The sequence below is a fragment of the Tiliqua scincoides genome, chromosome 5 (genome assembly GCF_035046505.1).
Source record: "Tiliqua scincoides isolate rTilSci1 chromosome 5, rTilSci1.hap2, whole genome shotgun sequence".
NCBI classification, from domain to species: domain Eukaryota; kingdom Metazoa; phylum Chordata; class Lepidosauria; order Squamata; family Scincidae; genus Tiliqua; species Tiliqua scincoides.
Genome location: NC_089825.1, coordinates 46,823,821 through 46,840,983, shown reverse-complemented (window position 1 = coordinate 46,840,983; position 17,163 = coordinate 46,823,821). Strand labels below are relative to the sequence as shown.

The following is a 17,163-nucleotide window of genomic DNA, read 5'->3' as shown; positions in this document are numbered from 1 at the left end:
AGGCAGCTGGGTGGCTAAGTCAGAGTATTGAGCCTAAAAGCATTGTACCAACAACTATGCATGGTTAAAAGATACAACATATGCCTCCCCATTTCATTGTTCCTTCATATCCCCCTCATTGGTCCCCTTCACTGCTGCTTTTCTCTGGCAAAATTGCCACAACCATATTATTATTATTATTATTATTATTATTATTATTATTATTATTATTATTATTATTATTATTATTAACAGTATTTATATATAGCATATTTATAGTTGCATAGCTATAGGGGGTGATGCAGTAAGTATTGCAGGTGCCACAATGCGCCATGCAAGTACCATGTAAGCAGTGCGCCATGTAACCATAATGCAGTTGCCATCGCTGCCCAGAATTTTTCCAACAGTGAGTGGGAGGGGCCACTTACTCAGTGCATTGTGGTGCCTGCAATACTTACCACGCCATCCCCCTGTAGCTACACTATTGGCCACGTCCTTCCAAGTATCTCTGCAGTGGAGCTGACCTCTCCCTCCCTTGTTGAACCCTGACAATGATCTCCGAGGATAGACCAATGCAACGCTCTGTCTTGCACTTTCTTATTTTTTTTAATATAATTACTCTGGCCTTCTTCCTTTAGAGGTGTCAAGATGACTTACAGTATTAATTAAAAACAAAGCAATAAAAATATAATAAAGCAAATCGCAACAGTGGAAGACAATAAGGTTGTCAGGAGAATTTGGAAAATGAATGTAAGAAGAGTCAGATCTTCAACTCTGGCTGAATATGACTGCCATTTGTTGCAAGAAATTTTGTACAATGAGGGCTGCTACTGAGAAGGCTCTCTCACATATCGCAACCAAATGAACCTCCCTCCATTCATATGGAGGAAGGAGGGCAGGTATCTTCGCCAAGTTACTAACCTGCACCTTGGATAATGCCCAGAAACAAGATGGAAGGGTTGGGCAAGTCAAGCGCAGCTTGCTTGAGTCAAATCATGAGTCTCCACCCCCCCCCCCAAGACAATTCAAAAATGAGTCCCAACAGGTGGACTTTCAAAGTCACCTAGAGCATTTTGGAGAATTGAAAAGATTCGAGTCATGAGTCCCTTTAAAAAGCCAGCTGCGGCTCTGCAGAAAAAAACATAGCTGCTGCTGCGCTCTGTGTGCTAGAAAGAGATCTCTTTAAACACTATTCTGATGTCCCCATCCCATCCGTAAACAAGGCAGGAGGGGGTGGGAGGACTGCGCAAAAGCAGGAGCAGAAGCAGCAAGAGGGAGGAGGGTCATGCCCTGCAGCTGGGAGCTTACCAGTATGGCCCAACTTTTGCAGCTCTAGTCAGAAGTAGTCCCATTTTCACCAGTTATTCAATGAGGCTTCCTCCTCCCAAGTAACAATGGAGCGACAAACCACCTCCCCCTGGCTTCCCCACTTTCTTTTTCCCCCTGCCTGATTTTCTAGCAAATTCTAAAGCAAAAACCGTCTTGGACTCCACCTTCTACCCTACCTCATCCAAAGAAAAATATCAGACTGCCCATCCTTTGTCCAATGATCACAGGTTCCTTCAGAGATGGACAAGAAAGCCTGCTCCCATTCAATGCAAAACCAAACATTAACCTTTCCCTGCCTCCTGGCTGGAACTTACCAGTTGCTCGCCTGGTCTGAATGATGGCCCCACAAGGTCTTTCATGCTGCAAAAAAGTAAGCAAGCACACCCAGACACAGACAGACTTGAGTCTGCATGCATGGGGACTGAGTGCCAAGTCAGTGGCCTCAGACTCAGGTCGTTGCCCGAGTCATCAATGCAGGTGACTTGAGTCTGCACGAGTCAGCAAAAAAAAAGTGTTTTACAACTCGGACTCGAGTCACCTGACTTGAGTTCTCATCCCTGCAAGCTGGTAACCAGCACAGCTGAAACAACAATTGTGAGACATGGTCAAATCATCTCATCCTGGTCAACACCCAGGCTACTGCATTCTGCAGCAACGGAAGTTACCAAAGTGTCTTCAAGAAGTCCAGCTGCACCACCTTCTTCCAGTCTCCTCTTGTTCAATACGGACAACGGTACAAACCTCTATTGAGCCTCTAGCGTGCACTTCTGGCAATGCGATTCCTATGGGCTTTCTTCATTGGTCCTAAAGCATCACTTCAACTATTCAGGTGCCAACTACATCAGGCACCAACAGGAATTAGGTTACTTGCATTAACTTCTGGGGGATTGAGAGAAAGCAGGGCTGGGATCGGCAATACCCCTGTTGTGGCTAACATACTGTTTTGCCTTGATGCATGACAAATATGCATGGTTATTTTGAGAGAGCTTGAGAACACAGCATTTCCTAGGCTTCATATCAACACGACCAGTTTTCGACAACAATTTTACAGCAGAAGGTTATAGCCCTCTCTAAGGAGTAGAAGATGATGACCTTCTTTAAGGAGAGTTTTCACTTGAGCAAGCAACACAGTGGAGGAAACTATTGTACTGCATGGTACAGGGATTCTGTAACCAAAGGGGATTCATTCATAATTGCTTGAAAAGAAATGATGTTGCCAGTAAGGGAATACACAAAGAAGAACTTAACTATAATGTTCCACTCTTAGCTATATTGGTATCTGTAAATCAGATATGCAGCCCAAGCCTAAAGTTAAATCTCCCCTACTGATGCAGCTGCACCAACGGAGCATTACCTGTATCCTGCAGGGGGGGGGGGGCAGTCCTGGAGGCCTCCTCAGGGTAAGTATCAGCTTCCCCAATGGGTTTATTCAAACCTGCACCAGCTCTTTGGCTGGCACAACTCTGAGTGGACCTGGGGAGGTGCATCAAGGACAGGAATAGGATATTGGTGGAGCCACTGCTGCACCCCCTTTCTGCCCTTGACACCTCCCCTTTCCAGCCCAGTCCCTGTCTTTCTCTGCCCCATTCTACCCGCCCCTGAAGTGGCTCATGTGCCAATGCTATCCAAAAGTGACAAGGCATTCTGGGACATGACATGGTCTACAATGCCTTCCAGCTCTCGGGTCATACCAGCCTCGCAACTCACCCCAAATCAGGTAACAACCCATTTATAGGTTGCGATCCACAGTTGGAGAACTGCTGCTTTAAATAAATAAATGATAAATTAGTGCATGCTGACAAGCCTCACTCATGCTCTGAAGCCCCACCCTCTGCCTTCCAGGAGTACTGCCTTGGTCTGCAGGGGCAGCCAGTTTGGAATGTTGAATGCCCACTACTGGGGCACACAGAGCAATATTGCTCTGGGGCACACAGAGCAACTGGGGCACACAGTATCACTCAGAGCAATATTGGGTGCAAAATAGCAAAACTCTGTTACTCTATTATTGTTTTGCTATTATTTTGCTGTGTTTTGCATGCTTCTCCCCCATAATGCTTTAAAAACGCGGCACACATATCTTGTGTGCTTTGACACCAAGAAATAAACAATGTCCTTATCTACAAGAAGAACAGAAGGAATATATAGTGTGCAGTTTTCTCACCCACTGGGTAGCTGTTTCCTAGGAGTTTCAAATCCCCAATTTTTGCAGGCCTCCTTTTGCCATCTACTCTACAGCGAAGCAGATGTGTGCCAGCATTGTATACTACCAGCACAGCAGTTATGCTATATAAATTGAGCTGCTGAAACTCAGGGTTTTTCCAATTTGGGACGGAGGCATGCAACATTAGAATAAATCCGTGTTTCATGGTGTCCTGCCACCTTTCTATATTGACTGGTGCTGTGCTGCACAATGACATTTTTGATTGGAAACATTGAACAAACCCGATACGCTGTGAGAGTGTCCATCAACATTGCTATGCTGTTTCTTGTTGTGCTGACGTTGTTTGCTCTTTCCTTTGATGCTGTGAGTTGCACGGGATCCTGACTACACAGACCTGTACAAAGGCATTGCTATGTGGCATTTGTAGGGCCGTAGGATTGGCTTGCCTGCCTCCTCAACTTCTGAAACTCTTCTAGAATAGGGCTGTATTCATCCATAACAAAGATTATGTCGGATCTGCATCTTTCCAGGAGCTTCTGGGCACTGTGCCAGAAAATAATTATCATGCATTATAAACAAAAACAATAATTAATAAGAGCCTTGTCAACGCTGGGTTAGAGAGTGAACATGTGACGTTCATTACACAAGGCATGTTATAGATGCAATCTCAGATTTGAGGCTAGGTGTCAGAAACCATTAGCCACATACTGAGTGGATATACTTTAAAACAAATGCATAACAGCCCAAATGCATGTGATGCCGAAAATGGCTGCCACAGCATCCTGAGAACTAACCGGGCAGCATTAGTGGCACCTCGGGAGAAGGGGACATCCGTCCCCTTCCCCCGAATAAGCAAGTAGCCCTGCAGTATGGCTGCTTGATTCTGCAACAACCCTTGGGCTGCTGTAGAATTGAGAGCCCCTGCGTTGGGCCACAGATCCGACACAGAGACCCTGGATGAGGAGGAGCAGCGCTCCACCAGTCACACCTCCCTCCCACCCTGCTCCCTCCCCTGGCATGCCTCCTCCCTGCTTCCCCCCACGTCCCCACCTTCCTCTCCGCCTGTCGGTTCAGGCAACAATGGAGCGGAACATGATCCACCAGTGCTAGCCCAACACTGGCCAGCACCGAGCTAGCACCGGCGCTGGATCAGCGTTGAGGGCTGCGAACATGCTTTGTGCTCAGGTTTAGGTGCAAGCTCAGGATTAAGCTCTAAATCCTTAGGGGCTCCCTAAAGAAGAAGAAGAAAGCTGGATTTTTTTTAAAATGTAAAAAATAGGTTGTAGCAAGTAGAATACAAATGCTACCACAATGCTGTTACACAATGTAAGGTTCATATTATTAAGAGTGTTCAGTGTTTTCAGATAATGAGACATATCTATGAGAAGAGAGGAACCTTGGAGGGCTTCTCCTTGCCCTTCAGTTGCCTGGAAAGCCCCACCTTCACAAAGGGATGCATGAACACAGCTTCTTCCTCTAAGTCAGGGGTGCCCAAACCCCAGCCCTGGGGCCACTTGTGGCCCTCATGGACTCCCAATCCAGCCGTCAGGGAGCCCCCAGTGTCCAAAGAGCCTCTGGCCCTCTGGAGACTTGCTGGAACCAGCGCTGGCCTGATGAAACTGTTCTCAGCGTGACAGCCAACTGTTTGACCTCTCGTGGGACGAGGGCTCCCTCCACTGCTTGCTGTTTCACATCTGTGATGCAGTAGCGGCAACAAAGGAAAGGCTGGCCTTGCTTTGTGCAAGGCCTTTTATAGGCCTTGAGCTGTTACAAGACCTTCATTCATTAAGTTCCATCTCTAATATATTCATTTATTTAAATTTGAAATGTAAATTAATTCTTTTTTCCAGGCCCTCGACACAGTGTTAGCGAGATGATGTGGGCCTCCTGCCAAAAATTTTGGACATCCCTGCTCTAAGTGAACGGATTCCAGTTCTTTTGTTGTATGGATCCCAGCCACTGTTTGGAGCAGTACACCCCTGCTTTTTTAGGGAATGGGCTTCTCCCCAGATAGTTGTGTGAAATATGTTCACACAGAAATTGCTTCTGTGGCTTCTTGTACTTGGCTATAGGTAATAGTCAAAGCGGTGGCTCTCTTGGAAGGACAATGGCCCACCGGATGTGTGAAGTCTTTTGCACCATGCCATGATCCTCTTTTCCTACTGCAAAGCAGTATTTCCAAAGCAATTATGTGTGCTTCCCCGTTTACCCTGCTCCATCCCCTCCCCCTGTTTTTTTTCCCCAGTTTGTGGTAGGCAAGAGGAGATGGGAGAGAAGATGGAGACTATTCAGTGAAAAGAAGTGTTGCATCACCTGTGATTCCATCACCATAGGCTATGGGCATTGGATTGATCAGGGCAGCGCAGTGGGCCCTCTGCTGCTCATCTGAGGATGCTGATTTCTGTTGCCACTAATGCAGCATCACAATATCATAGTGGAAGCAGGTACACAGCCCCTTCATGACAAGGGCATAATTGTATAAATCCTGTTCCAGCCTACGACTGTAACAGCCTAATCCTAACTAAATTATAGTGATGCACCAGCACTGGCATGGGTTATTCGGCATCCTACAAGGGAATTTTGGCTGCTGAATATCTCCTCGGGGTATGGGAGATTTGTCCCCTTGCCCCACGATAGGCCCCATCAGTTGCAATAGGTCAACTTGGACCTGTGCCAGTAATATCACCGGTGCACGTCTGATCCACGCCGGTGGATCAGATCTGGGAAGGGGGATAGGTTACGGTGTGGGCTAGTACCACAGATCCCACCACCTCCCAGTCCAATCTGCCCCATCCTCCCCACCTGCCCTCATTCTGCCCCTGCACTGGACTTCCCTTCTCCAGTGGGTCTCTGTGCAGCCATCAGTACCAGTGGTAAAGCTCCAGTCTTCCCCCAGCAAGCCTAGCCTCTGTGCAGTTGCAAAGCGCTTTATGCTTAAATCTTTTCCAGTCAAATCCAACAGTTGCTCAGTATGACTTGAAACAATCTGCATGTGCTGGTTGGTTCAAAACCTTTTATAACCCCCTCCCCCCCTTTTTTAAATCTTTCTGCAGGGAGCAACTGCTATGAAAATTTAATCAAACAGAATTTTTGCACTGCCAAATAAACAGATAAATCTTACTGCTGATTCTGCAGTTCATTCCAGACAGATTTTTGGGCTCCTGCTATTATTTTCACTTCCTAAAAACCCTTCTAAGCCTGTTGCTTCTGATCTGCTGCCCAAACAACTCTTGCCTTTCCGAGTTTTCTTTTGCAGTAACTGGAACATTCCTTCCAGAAATGTCAAACATGGTTTTTTTTTGTTTTTTGTTTTTACCTATTGTGTTCATTTCAGTTTTCTTTGCAAGAGTTCCAAGTTTATGAAGAAAATGTGATGCCTATCGGCTGGTTTATACATTTCATGCTCTGTTTCATTGGGCTTATAAATAAAAACAAACACCATCCTTGGTCAGGAATGAGAAATGAGATCTGTGGCTCTCTCTGTGTGTGTTTTCCGACATTGTTGGGTGTTTCTATTCTTTAACTGTCAAGAATGGGACAAGGTGTGCCATATAATCCTGTGCATGTTTGCTCATCAGGGAGTCCCACTGTGTTCAATGGCGCTTACTCCTAAGCATACATAGGAGCGGAGCCTTGGTGTTCTGTTTGGAAGACAATTTGCTGGCATAAATGGCCCTGCCGTAGCTACTATTTACTTCACTCTGGTTGGTTGGCAACCTTCAGTCTCGAAAGACTATGGAATAAGCCTACAGCACCCAGTATTCCCAGGTGGTCTCCCATCCAAGTACTAACCAGGCCTGACCCTGCTTAGCTTCCATGATCAGACGAGATTGGGCATGTGCAGGGTAACAGTTGCTGTCACTCCACCGGGGTCAGAAAGCCATGTCTACAGCTTCCCTTTCTTTGTGACTAAAGTGATCTTCTTCTGTTTTGTGATTCTGATCAAAAGTATTTGTTATGCACTCTCCTCTCTTCCCTGAATCAGAAGAAGTTTCAGGGACAGGACCGACAGTTCTTGGAAGAGAGATCACTAGAGGCTTTTGGTGTATTTGTAATTGCTTATTTACAAAGGCACTGTAGATACTCAAGTATAAATTGAACTCACAGATAAGTCAAGGGCAGGTTTTGAGCCCAAAATCATGGAATTTTTATGACCCTCAGATAATTTGGGGGAGGGTTAAACAGTGTCTGACTATAGTTTTGTCTGATTTTACCTGAGGCCAGATCCAGGTAAATAATCTGAAAAATAATCTACCAGTAATTGTTACCTGAGAACTCTATAGTCTCTATTAAAGTTATGATAAAAGATCATAAGATGCATTTTTATTCATTAACTTTTTAAAATTCTGCTCTTCACAACCTTTTTGTAAACATTATCAGAGTAAGTGCACTGTAAACAACATACCAGTTCAACCATTAATCAAATCCTTCTTTAAGGTGCCTGGTGTGTTAAGCCAGAGGCTCTACATATAATATACAACATATAACACATTACTGGGAGTGTGCAATTCAATTCACAGTGGAGTGACAAGCAACAAGGAATTAGCATGAGCAAGTGCGGTTACGCATAGTTGCAACCCTATTTACTCAGAAGTAGATCCATTGCTTTCCAGGGGTTTTAGTCTTGATGGTGCACTGAACTGTAGTGCAATTCTCTCTCTCTCTCTCTCTCTCTCTCTCTCTCTCTCTCTCTCTCTCTCTCTCTCTCTTAGAAAAAGGAAAAAAAGAAGTAGAGATTTAAAGGAAGGAAGAAATTAAGGGTGTGATTTTATTAGAAGAAAAAGAAAAGAAAGAGAAGGGTGCCATTTGGTATTCTACTTCTGCAGCAAAATGTAATGAATCAGCTCTAGCCAGAGATACTGGGAAATTGTGTGGTCTGAAATGTAATAATAAAATAATAATAATACAGGTATTTATATACCGCCTTTCTTGGTCGTCAGATTTCTCCTCAGACTTTATTCAAGGCGGTTTACATAGGCAGGCTGTTTAAATCCCCGTAGGGATTTTTACAATTAAAGAAAGGTTCTCTCTTTCAAGAACCACACAACATTTCAGATGGCACTTTTGCGGTCTGTATCACTTTCTGGCCTCCTCCCACACAGGCTGACAAGCAGCTCCTTCCAAAGAGCTTGTCAGCTGCTTCAAGGTCTCGCCATTCATGGTGCCGGTAGCCTCGAACCGGCGACCTTCAGATGTTATCTTCAGGCAAGTGCAGGCTCAACCCTCTAGACCAGACCTCCTGCCAGGACTGACTTTTAGCCAATTGGACCAATTGCTCCCAATTGGGCCCTGTGCCTAAGGGTCCCCCGTGCTAGGGTAAAAATAAAAAATAAAATTAATATTTTCACTAAAACATTTCACGGTCACTAAAACAAGTGGTTTTGTAACTATTTACTTTTCAAAGATAATCTACACATTTTGTTTGTTTACTTGTAGGCTTATCTGTATGCAAATTTTATATTAAAATGTGCTTAGGTCCACTTGGTCCGTTAACTCATATGCATTTTTTAAGTGCACATTTTGACTGCTTTCCATTGTACCATAGACCAGGGGTACCCAAACTCCGGCCTGGGGGCCACTTGCGGCCCTCAGGGGCTCCCAATCTGGCCCACAGGGAGTCCCCAGTCTCCAATAAGCCTCTGGCCCTCCAGAGACTTGCTGGAGCCCTTGCTGGTCAGAAGCAACTGCTCTCAGCATGAGGACTGTCCAACCTCTCACCTAAGCTGTGGGATGAGGGCTCCTTCCACTACTTGCTGTTTCATGTCTGTGGTGCAGCAGTGGCAGTGAAGGAAAGGCTGGCCTTGCTTTGCGCTAGACTTTTTATAGGCCTTGAGCTATTGTGAGACCTTCATTCATTCACATAAGTTCCATCTCTAATAAATTCATTTATGTAAATTTATTCAAATTTTAAATGTAAATGAATTCTTTCTTTTCCGGCCCGTGACACCGTATCAGAAAGAAGATGTGGCCCTCCTGCCAAAATGTTTGGACACCCCTGCCATAGAGTAATAAAGTCTATAACAAATTTTATTGATATCTCTAAGATTCTACAGACCTGAGCTGTGAGCCGGGGCCTCACAAAAAATGTTTCTAATTGGGCCCCGCAGCTCCTAAGGCCAACTCTCTGAAGATACCTCCTGCGATTATTTTAAGAAATAATCTTAACAATTGTAAAAAATTAGATGGTAAAGTGCAACTATCAGCACTCCTCTCTTGTCTAGTGGGAATCATTTCCTTCCCAAGAATGAAGAAAAATACTAACAGTGAAGCCACATGGTTTATGCAGGTCCCCTTGAACACACCAAAGAGCTGATACATGGTTTTCGAGACAGGGATCAGAGCCCTGCAAATGTACCGCTGTGTAAATATCATACGATGGCACAATTACGTGGAACATTGGCAAGGCTGTTTATATTCAAAACCAGACTGGGTTTGAAAAGATTGTTTTGAACCTTTTAATAACAGCGTGGTCGGTCTGAAAGGGCAGATGATCTTTCTTTGTTAACTAAAATGCCAGCAATACAAGCTGGCTTGATTAAAGACAAAACATTAGCAAACCTGGGAACCGCATGAAGCATGTGACGGGAGCACCCCATGGGCACAGAATCCCTTTGTCTTGTTTTGAACCGTTTGTTCGCTCTGGTTTTGTGCCCATAAGCAGTCCGACTGAATCGACCAGAAGAAGAAGAAAAAATTCTTCAAAGCAAGTACACTGCTACACAATACTTTATGGCTTGCATACGAAACAGTGCAGAGGCACATTGTAGAATGCTCTTCACGGAAGACTCTTCAGACTCTGATGGTACCGGTGCTCCTGTCTCATTTTATTTATTTGTTTAAAAACATTTCTACCCTGTCGTTCCTGCCTGTTAAAGCAGGGGTTCTCAAACTATGGACCATGGGCCAGATCCAGCACACCAACACATGTTTACCTGCCAGCTCTGCCCTGTAACATTATAATGATTTGCATCTCCCCACTCTTTCATCTCATCACTTGCCACCACATACCTTCTTCCTCCTGCTGGATGAAAAGACTGCTGGGCTGGGTCACTCTCACCAATAGCCCAGAGAGAGAGAGAGAGAGAGAGAGAGAGAGAGAGCCCAATCCTATCCAATTTTCCAGTGTCGGTGCAGCTGTGACAATGGGGTGTGCACTGCATGCTGTGGTGGGGAGGCAGTCACAAAGACCGTCTCAAGGTATGGGAACATTTGTTTCCTTACCTCAGGGCTGCACTGCAGCTGCACAGGTGCTGGAAAGTTGGATAGGATTGGGCCCAAAGACAGAGATCCTGCAGCAGCAAATATTTTCCCCCAGTTGTGAAAATGTTTAAATTTACATACAAAATGTATGCATTATTTTCAATAATTGACCTGGCCCACCATGAAAGCAAGACTGAGGGAGCAATCTTAACCAACTTTCGAGCACTGGCATAGCTGTGGCAGTGGGGCATGTGCTGCATCCTGCAGTTGGAGGGCAGTCACGGAGGTCTCCTCAAGGTAAGGTAATGTTTATTCCCTTACTGTGGAGTTGCATTGCCCTTAAGTCACTGCTGGTTAGGATTGTGGCCTAAGTGATGTGGCCTGGGTAACTGAAAGCTTGGAAACCCCTATCCAAGGTGGTCAACAATAAAAGAAAACAGAATAAAACATCACATAAAACAAACAAACAAACAAAAATTAATTGAAGGCATCATTAACCGAAACCTCCACCTGAAACACCAAACTATGTTCAGTGGAACTTCCTCCCAGGTAAACGTGCACAGGATTGCAACTTAAGATTCAGAAATCCAGACTTCCAACTGGAATTCAACTGGTGTAGAGCATCCCGGAAAAAGTACAGATCAGAACTGGTGGCATTTTCTGTTGTTTGCTAGTTGTTGTTACCGGTGACTGTGGTGTTGCAGCGATTGGGGCACAACAATGATATTACCAATTGATGAATATTTGTTCCTAAGAAGCATGCAAAGAGCTTCATGCTTGTTCTTTTGCCCTCGCTTTTCTTTTCCTTGTTAACCGCTCCCTTTATGCTATTGTTCTTCTGCCTCATCAATTCATTGTTCTTTGGTAAGTTAGTTTATCTAATTCCCAGTCAAACAAGGACACCGAATTTGTCAATAATTTAACTTCTCACTAATCTCTTCCAGAAAAGCTCTGGGTTTGGTTTGGTTTGGTTTTCCCCAGCTGTTTTGCACTTTCTGTTTGCAGACAATGAAAACCTTTTGCTGCTCCTGTCGCTTGGCACATGCAAAGTCAGGATTCCTGCCCATGGTCTTTTGACATGAAAATAATTAGGACCAGATTTGTGTTTGTTTTAATAAACACCAGCTCCATTTAACTCTCTGTGCTAAAATACATTTGATCATCAATGCCTGCTAATGAATGCAGTGAATGTTTATTATTATGATTATTATAACCCTGAAAAAACTGCTTAAGTAGCAAGGAGTCACCTGGGTTTATAAATACAGGTATGTGCCACTTAATGACAAGGATGCCACCTGCAAACCCATCATTAGGTGCATCCATCATTGCTCGGATAATGGCAGCCAGGTTGCACCTCAGGATGCCTTGCAGGGCTGGGAAACCAGGAAGAAGATAGCTAGCTGGCGAAAGTGGCAAAAGAGATACAGAAAGCTGGACTAGATGGAACTTTGGCCTGATCCAGCAGGACTCTTACTATGTTCATATGTTCTTAGGGGCACACGAAAAGTGCACAATGCACTGGTTAGCTGGTTGAGCTGGGAAGGAAGCATCTGAGTCAGAACAAGACAGATTCCCATGTTCTCTATGTTCATGTTACCTAAGTCCATGTTACCTAAGTTCATGTTACCTAAGTCCACCTGGTACTGGTATGCATCATCTAGCAACTTTCCAGCAAATGACTGACAGCATTTACAACAGTGGTCCCAGTGAGTTCGGCAGGACCACTGTTGTATATGCAGTCAGTTATTCATCAGAACATTGCTATGTGGTACATACGTGTACTGAGTGGAGCTGGGTACCCAAGAACATAGGAGTCTTATTCTGAGTCAGAACATTGGTCTATCTCGCTCAGTATTGCCTCTGCAGGCTGCTAATGACTTCTGGGGTTTGAGAGGGGTTCTTTCCTGGCCGTGTCAGAGATTGAACCTAGAACCTTCACCACACACAGCATGAGATCTGTCAATCGCCCCTTTGCCACATGTGGCTCTAAAAGTGTACATTCCTCACTGAATCATTGTAAGGTTCTCCCCATGTAGGTTTTGGGGTTGGGCTGGTTCTAGCCCCTAAGGAGGCCTCAGACCGCCTCAAGGGGGAGGGGGTTCTAGCACCCTTGTCCTGCTCCCTAGCACAGCTGCCATGCTTGACTCAGGAGCAGGGGCTGTTCACCTCACAGCCTCCTGATTCACTCTGGCCACCTCTCATCCCTGGCCTCCCTGTTTTTATGGAGCAGGCCCACCCCCTTTGCCCCTCCCCTCCTCCTGGTGAGGCAGAAAAGGCACTTCCCTGCAGTGCCTGCTTCCCTCCTTGTTACCTGTTGGTCATGCCAGTCTCACTTCCCAGTGAGCCATCCCTCTTTGCCCCCCCCCTTAACTCCAGAGAAGCCTCCCAACCTTGGACCTCTGTGCCTGGGCTATGATGTTCTGCTGAGGGTGCCTGCCACCTCTGTTGTGGTGGCCTGATGTCATCCTCGGACACCTCTCTCGGGTGGTCAGGATTCGCCCTGCTGGAGGAGCCTGCCTCTGTGGCCGAGCGGAGGCTCAGAGAGGGTGACCACCTCTCTGCTGAGGACCTCGCTCCAAGGTAAGTCAAGGACCAGGGCATCTGGGGAGCCCTGACAATCATGATTTAGCATGGCCCATCTCCAACAAAAACATTTCTTTATTTCTATTTTTATTAAATTATAGCTTTCCATTCTGCAACCAATGGATCCAAGGTGGGTCCTCTCTGAGGAAGGACCTGGCAGGTGACAGAGGAAGTGGAAGTATGTGGCTCAGATCTCAGCCCTAGGTTGGCTGTCAGCCTTATCAGGTGGGCTCTAAAACCTGGGATTTGGTTTGAAAAGGAAACTGATAACACAGGCCAACATACATTTTGCTTCCTTAAACGTTACACCAATTTCTGACCTTCATTTTTGTATGCCTGTGTAATAGGCATCTGGTGATCATTGCTTGCTATTCACATTTATTTCCTGCTCTTTCATCGAGGAATTCAGGGTGGTGTATGTAAGATAACCCAACCCCTCCCCCCCATTTTATCTTCACAACAACTCTATGAAGTAGGTTCGGTTGGGAGAGAGTAACTGGCTCCACATCAGCTTGTGAGGGACATGGCTAAGTGAAGTTTTGAACTTTGGCCTTCTCACTCTCAGGGTTCAATCCTAACGTGTGCATGGGCTGACACAAGTTCCTTGCAAATGTTGCAAATGTACAGTAAGGCATGTCTGCAATGACTTGTGAGTTGGGGAGTCTGATGTGAGGACATGTGCCGCTCTCCCCATGCCAGAGCAAGCTCCAGGACCACAATGTTCGCACTGGCCTTTCCAGGCCGGTGTGGGGATCAAGGGGAGCGGGTGGGTAGACAGCAGAAGGGAGGTGTTCTGAAGCAGGGGGAGGGTGGCCCATGGGCAGATGATGGGTGTGTGTGGGGAAGGACCAGGATCTGGAACTTTTGCTGGATTCTAACCCTGTTCCTGGGCAACCTGGGGCAGCTCCAGGCTACTTGGATCTGCACCATCTTTTTAGGTTGCACAGATCCAAGTAGTCCCATTGGAGCTGCTGTGGCTTTACCTGGGAAAGGGGAAGTGATTCCCCTTGCCTCAGGCTGAGCCACTTTTGGCCCCAACCTTGTGTTGGATACAGGGCAGGCCTCCCAGCCTCCGTGTTCCAGCATAAGTTAGGATTGGGCTACCCAACTAATGCTTTAATTCAGTGATTCCCAAACTGTGGATCAGGACTCACTGGTGAGTCATGACCTGATTTTTGGTGGGTTGCCAAAGGATGATGGAAATATCAGATAGCTAACTGCCTCAAGTCTTGAGGCAATTCCAAAATCAGATATTGAAGCTGCTAATTACTCTGCAAAGAGCACAGCTCCTGCAGTTTGCAAGCATGTGTAAATATAGGGAGGCAAATTTTTCAGGGTTTCTTTTTCTGGTTATTATTACTTATTTTATTTCTTTATTTTATTTCTTTCTAGAGCTTCTTTTTTAAAGTCTGGTAAACCCAGGTGGGTCCTGATAGGGTGCCATTTTAAATTAGGTCTACAAAATTTGGGAACCACTGTGCTAATCACTACATTACAGTGACCACAGTTGCGTGCCTACCATAGGGTGAGATGAAATAATAATAATAATAATAATAATAATAATAATAATAATAATAATAATAATAATAATAATACAGGTATTTATATACCGCCTTTCTTGGTCTTTATTCAAGACTTTATTCAAGGCGGTTTACATAGGCAGGCTATTTAAATCCCCGTAGGGATTTTTACAAGTGAAAGAAGGTTCTATCTTTTAAGAACCACAACATTCAGATGTTTCTTTCGGATCTGGTTTCACATTCTGGCCTCCATCCTCCCACACTCAGAGCAGATGGAATAACTCGGCTCAGCTTGTCAGCTGCTTCAAGGTCGCACGGTGCCGGTGGCCTCGAACTGACGACCTTATGTTATCTTCAGGCAAATGGAGGCTCTACCCTCTAGACCAGACCTCCTGCCCCAGGGCAAAAAGTGCCAGGTGCTGGCCACTAGGACCCCGCAGAAGCCTCTCTGAGGCTCCTGATGGGGGCGGAAACTGTGCTTCCGGTTTGCCGGAAGCACAGTTTATAGTGCCGGGGAACCTCAAAGAGGATTCTCTGGCGTGGGCTGCGGTCGTGCAAGGCTCTGTGAGCCTCTGGTGAATGGGGGGGATTTCTGTGTGGGTGGTGGTGATAGCCCACGGGGGGGCACCATTGCGGAACTTTGCCCTGGGCGCGGGACTGTGGAGGTCCGCGGCTGAGTGGCCATATTAACTGTTCCAGATGGTGCTTGAGCTAAGTCATAGCTAACATTAACATCATTAACCAGAGGTAGCAATCTCTAATAGTCATGTGGCACCTTAAAAACTAGCAAATGTATAGTAGCATAAGTGTCTAGTCATGCTTTGTGCTGGTGCAATGTTTTGTTACTTGCAAAGTAAACATTTAAATAGGCTTCCACAGAAGCCTAATTTTTTGCACATAGTGGTTTTAAGTGATAGTTGTGGCAATGTCATCATCAAAGCTCAAGATGCTTATCTGAATTAAGAGAAAAGACAGCTGAGTTGGTATTCACTGCAGTGCCTTCTGTCCTACTCCCCCCCCCCCTCCAAATCATTGGATTGTGGTATCCCATTCCCAGCTGTGTCCAATGCATCCTTAAGCTTGTAGATATCTCACATATAACTTTTTGGCATAAGCACATACATACAAAACACACAATCTTTTGTCCACATGTAAGGTTTGCTCCTACCAAACATATCCACCAGCATCCCTTGTACTATACCTACAAATCCACACTGTCTGTGGCTTGAGAGGAATGGAAAACCCTCCCTGGGGATGCCAATTCTCATGGCAAGTATATCATATAGAACAGCTTGATCACACATAGCTTGAGTGCCATTCTGCTACCGTCTTCATCATGCGCCACCAGAATAAACCTTTTTTTAAATGAAGGAAGCCTAATAATGCAGTCCCATGCATATCTACTCAGAAATACATCCAACTTTGTTCTGTGGAACTTACTCTTGGGTAATCCTGCCTAAGATTGCCTTGGAATGGCCCATTTCTAAGGGAACGTTATACTACCGGCTGTTGCAAATGTGACAACTTCAGAGATTGTGGCCTGGCCACTACTGGAAGCAGTGAGAGGCCAGGTCTATGCAGCAACAGACGTGGAGGCCCACCACCTCAGATAAGACTGCACTGGGGCTGGGAGTGAGACGGGGAGGAATGGAAAGGGGTGGGGGACGGCAGAACTGGGAAGAGATGGGGCAGGGAGAAGAGGAAGGATTGGGTTAAGAGTGAAGGGGTCAATTTCAGCAGCAGTGACACCCAGAAAATCCTAACCCCCTTCCCAGATCTGATCTGCCTTTCGGGTCAACACGAACTTGTGCCAGCTATATTGCTGCTCTATTGCTTGTGCAGGTCCGAGTTTCCCATTGGGCTGGCAGGGGCTTACCCCAGTGGAAGGGAGCAAATGTCCCCTTCCCCTGAAGAGACTTCCTGCGGGGTTCAGCAGACACCATGCTGGTACTGCTGCATAACCACACAGGGAGTTTGCTGGGCTGCACTTGCCTAATGGCCCAATCGTACGCTGGGCATATGGTGGTAGATCTCCTGATTCACCACTGTCTGACAGATGGTGTGAAAACTGCTCTGCCATTCATCAGGCCATGGCTACCAGTACAAATTCCCAGAGGCAGCTCACAGGCAACAGCAACCTGCAGAACTTTTGTCATTCCTCCACTACTGCTAAGTTGGTGATGGGGTGGATCAGGGGAGGATCAGGGTAGGGAGTAGGCCAGTCCAGAAGCAGTTCAGAGGTAGGAGGGAGAGGATCTTGGTAGCAGTCACAAAGGCCAAAGAACTACCTCCCCTTCCCAGCCTGCACCTTCCCCTGGATTCTCCTTGGATTGACATCAGCTAAATGGGTCACATCAGCATAGGTCTGGAGAGAACCATTGGGGACCAGGC

At 45.9% G+C, this 17,163-nt stretch overlaps 2 pseudogenes; both read right to left on the bottom strand.

The window, feature by feature from the left end:
* LOC136652226 (zinc finger protein 420-like) overlaps positions 1 to 17,163 on the bottom strand; it is a 398,747-nt pseudogene that overhangs the window by 96,396 nt on the left and 285,188 nt on the right.
* On the bottom strand, positions 7,213 to 7,329 carry LOC136654562 (5S ribosomal RNA; annotated as a pseudogene).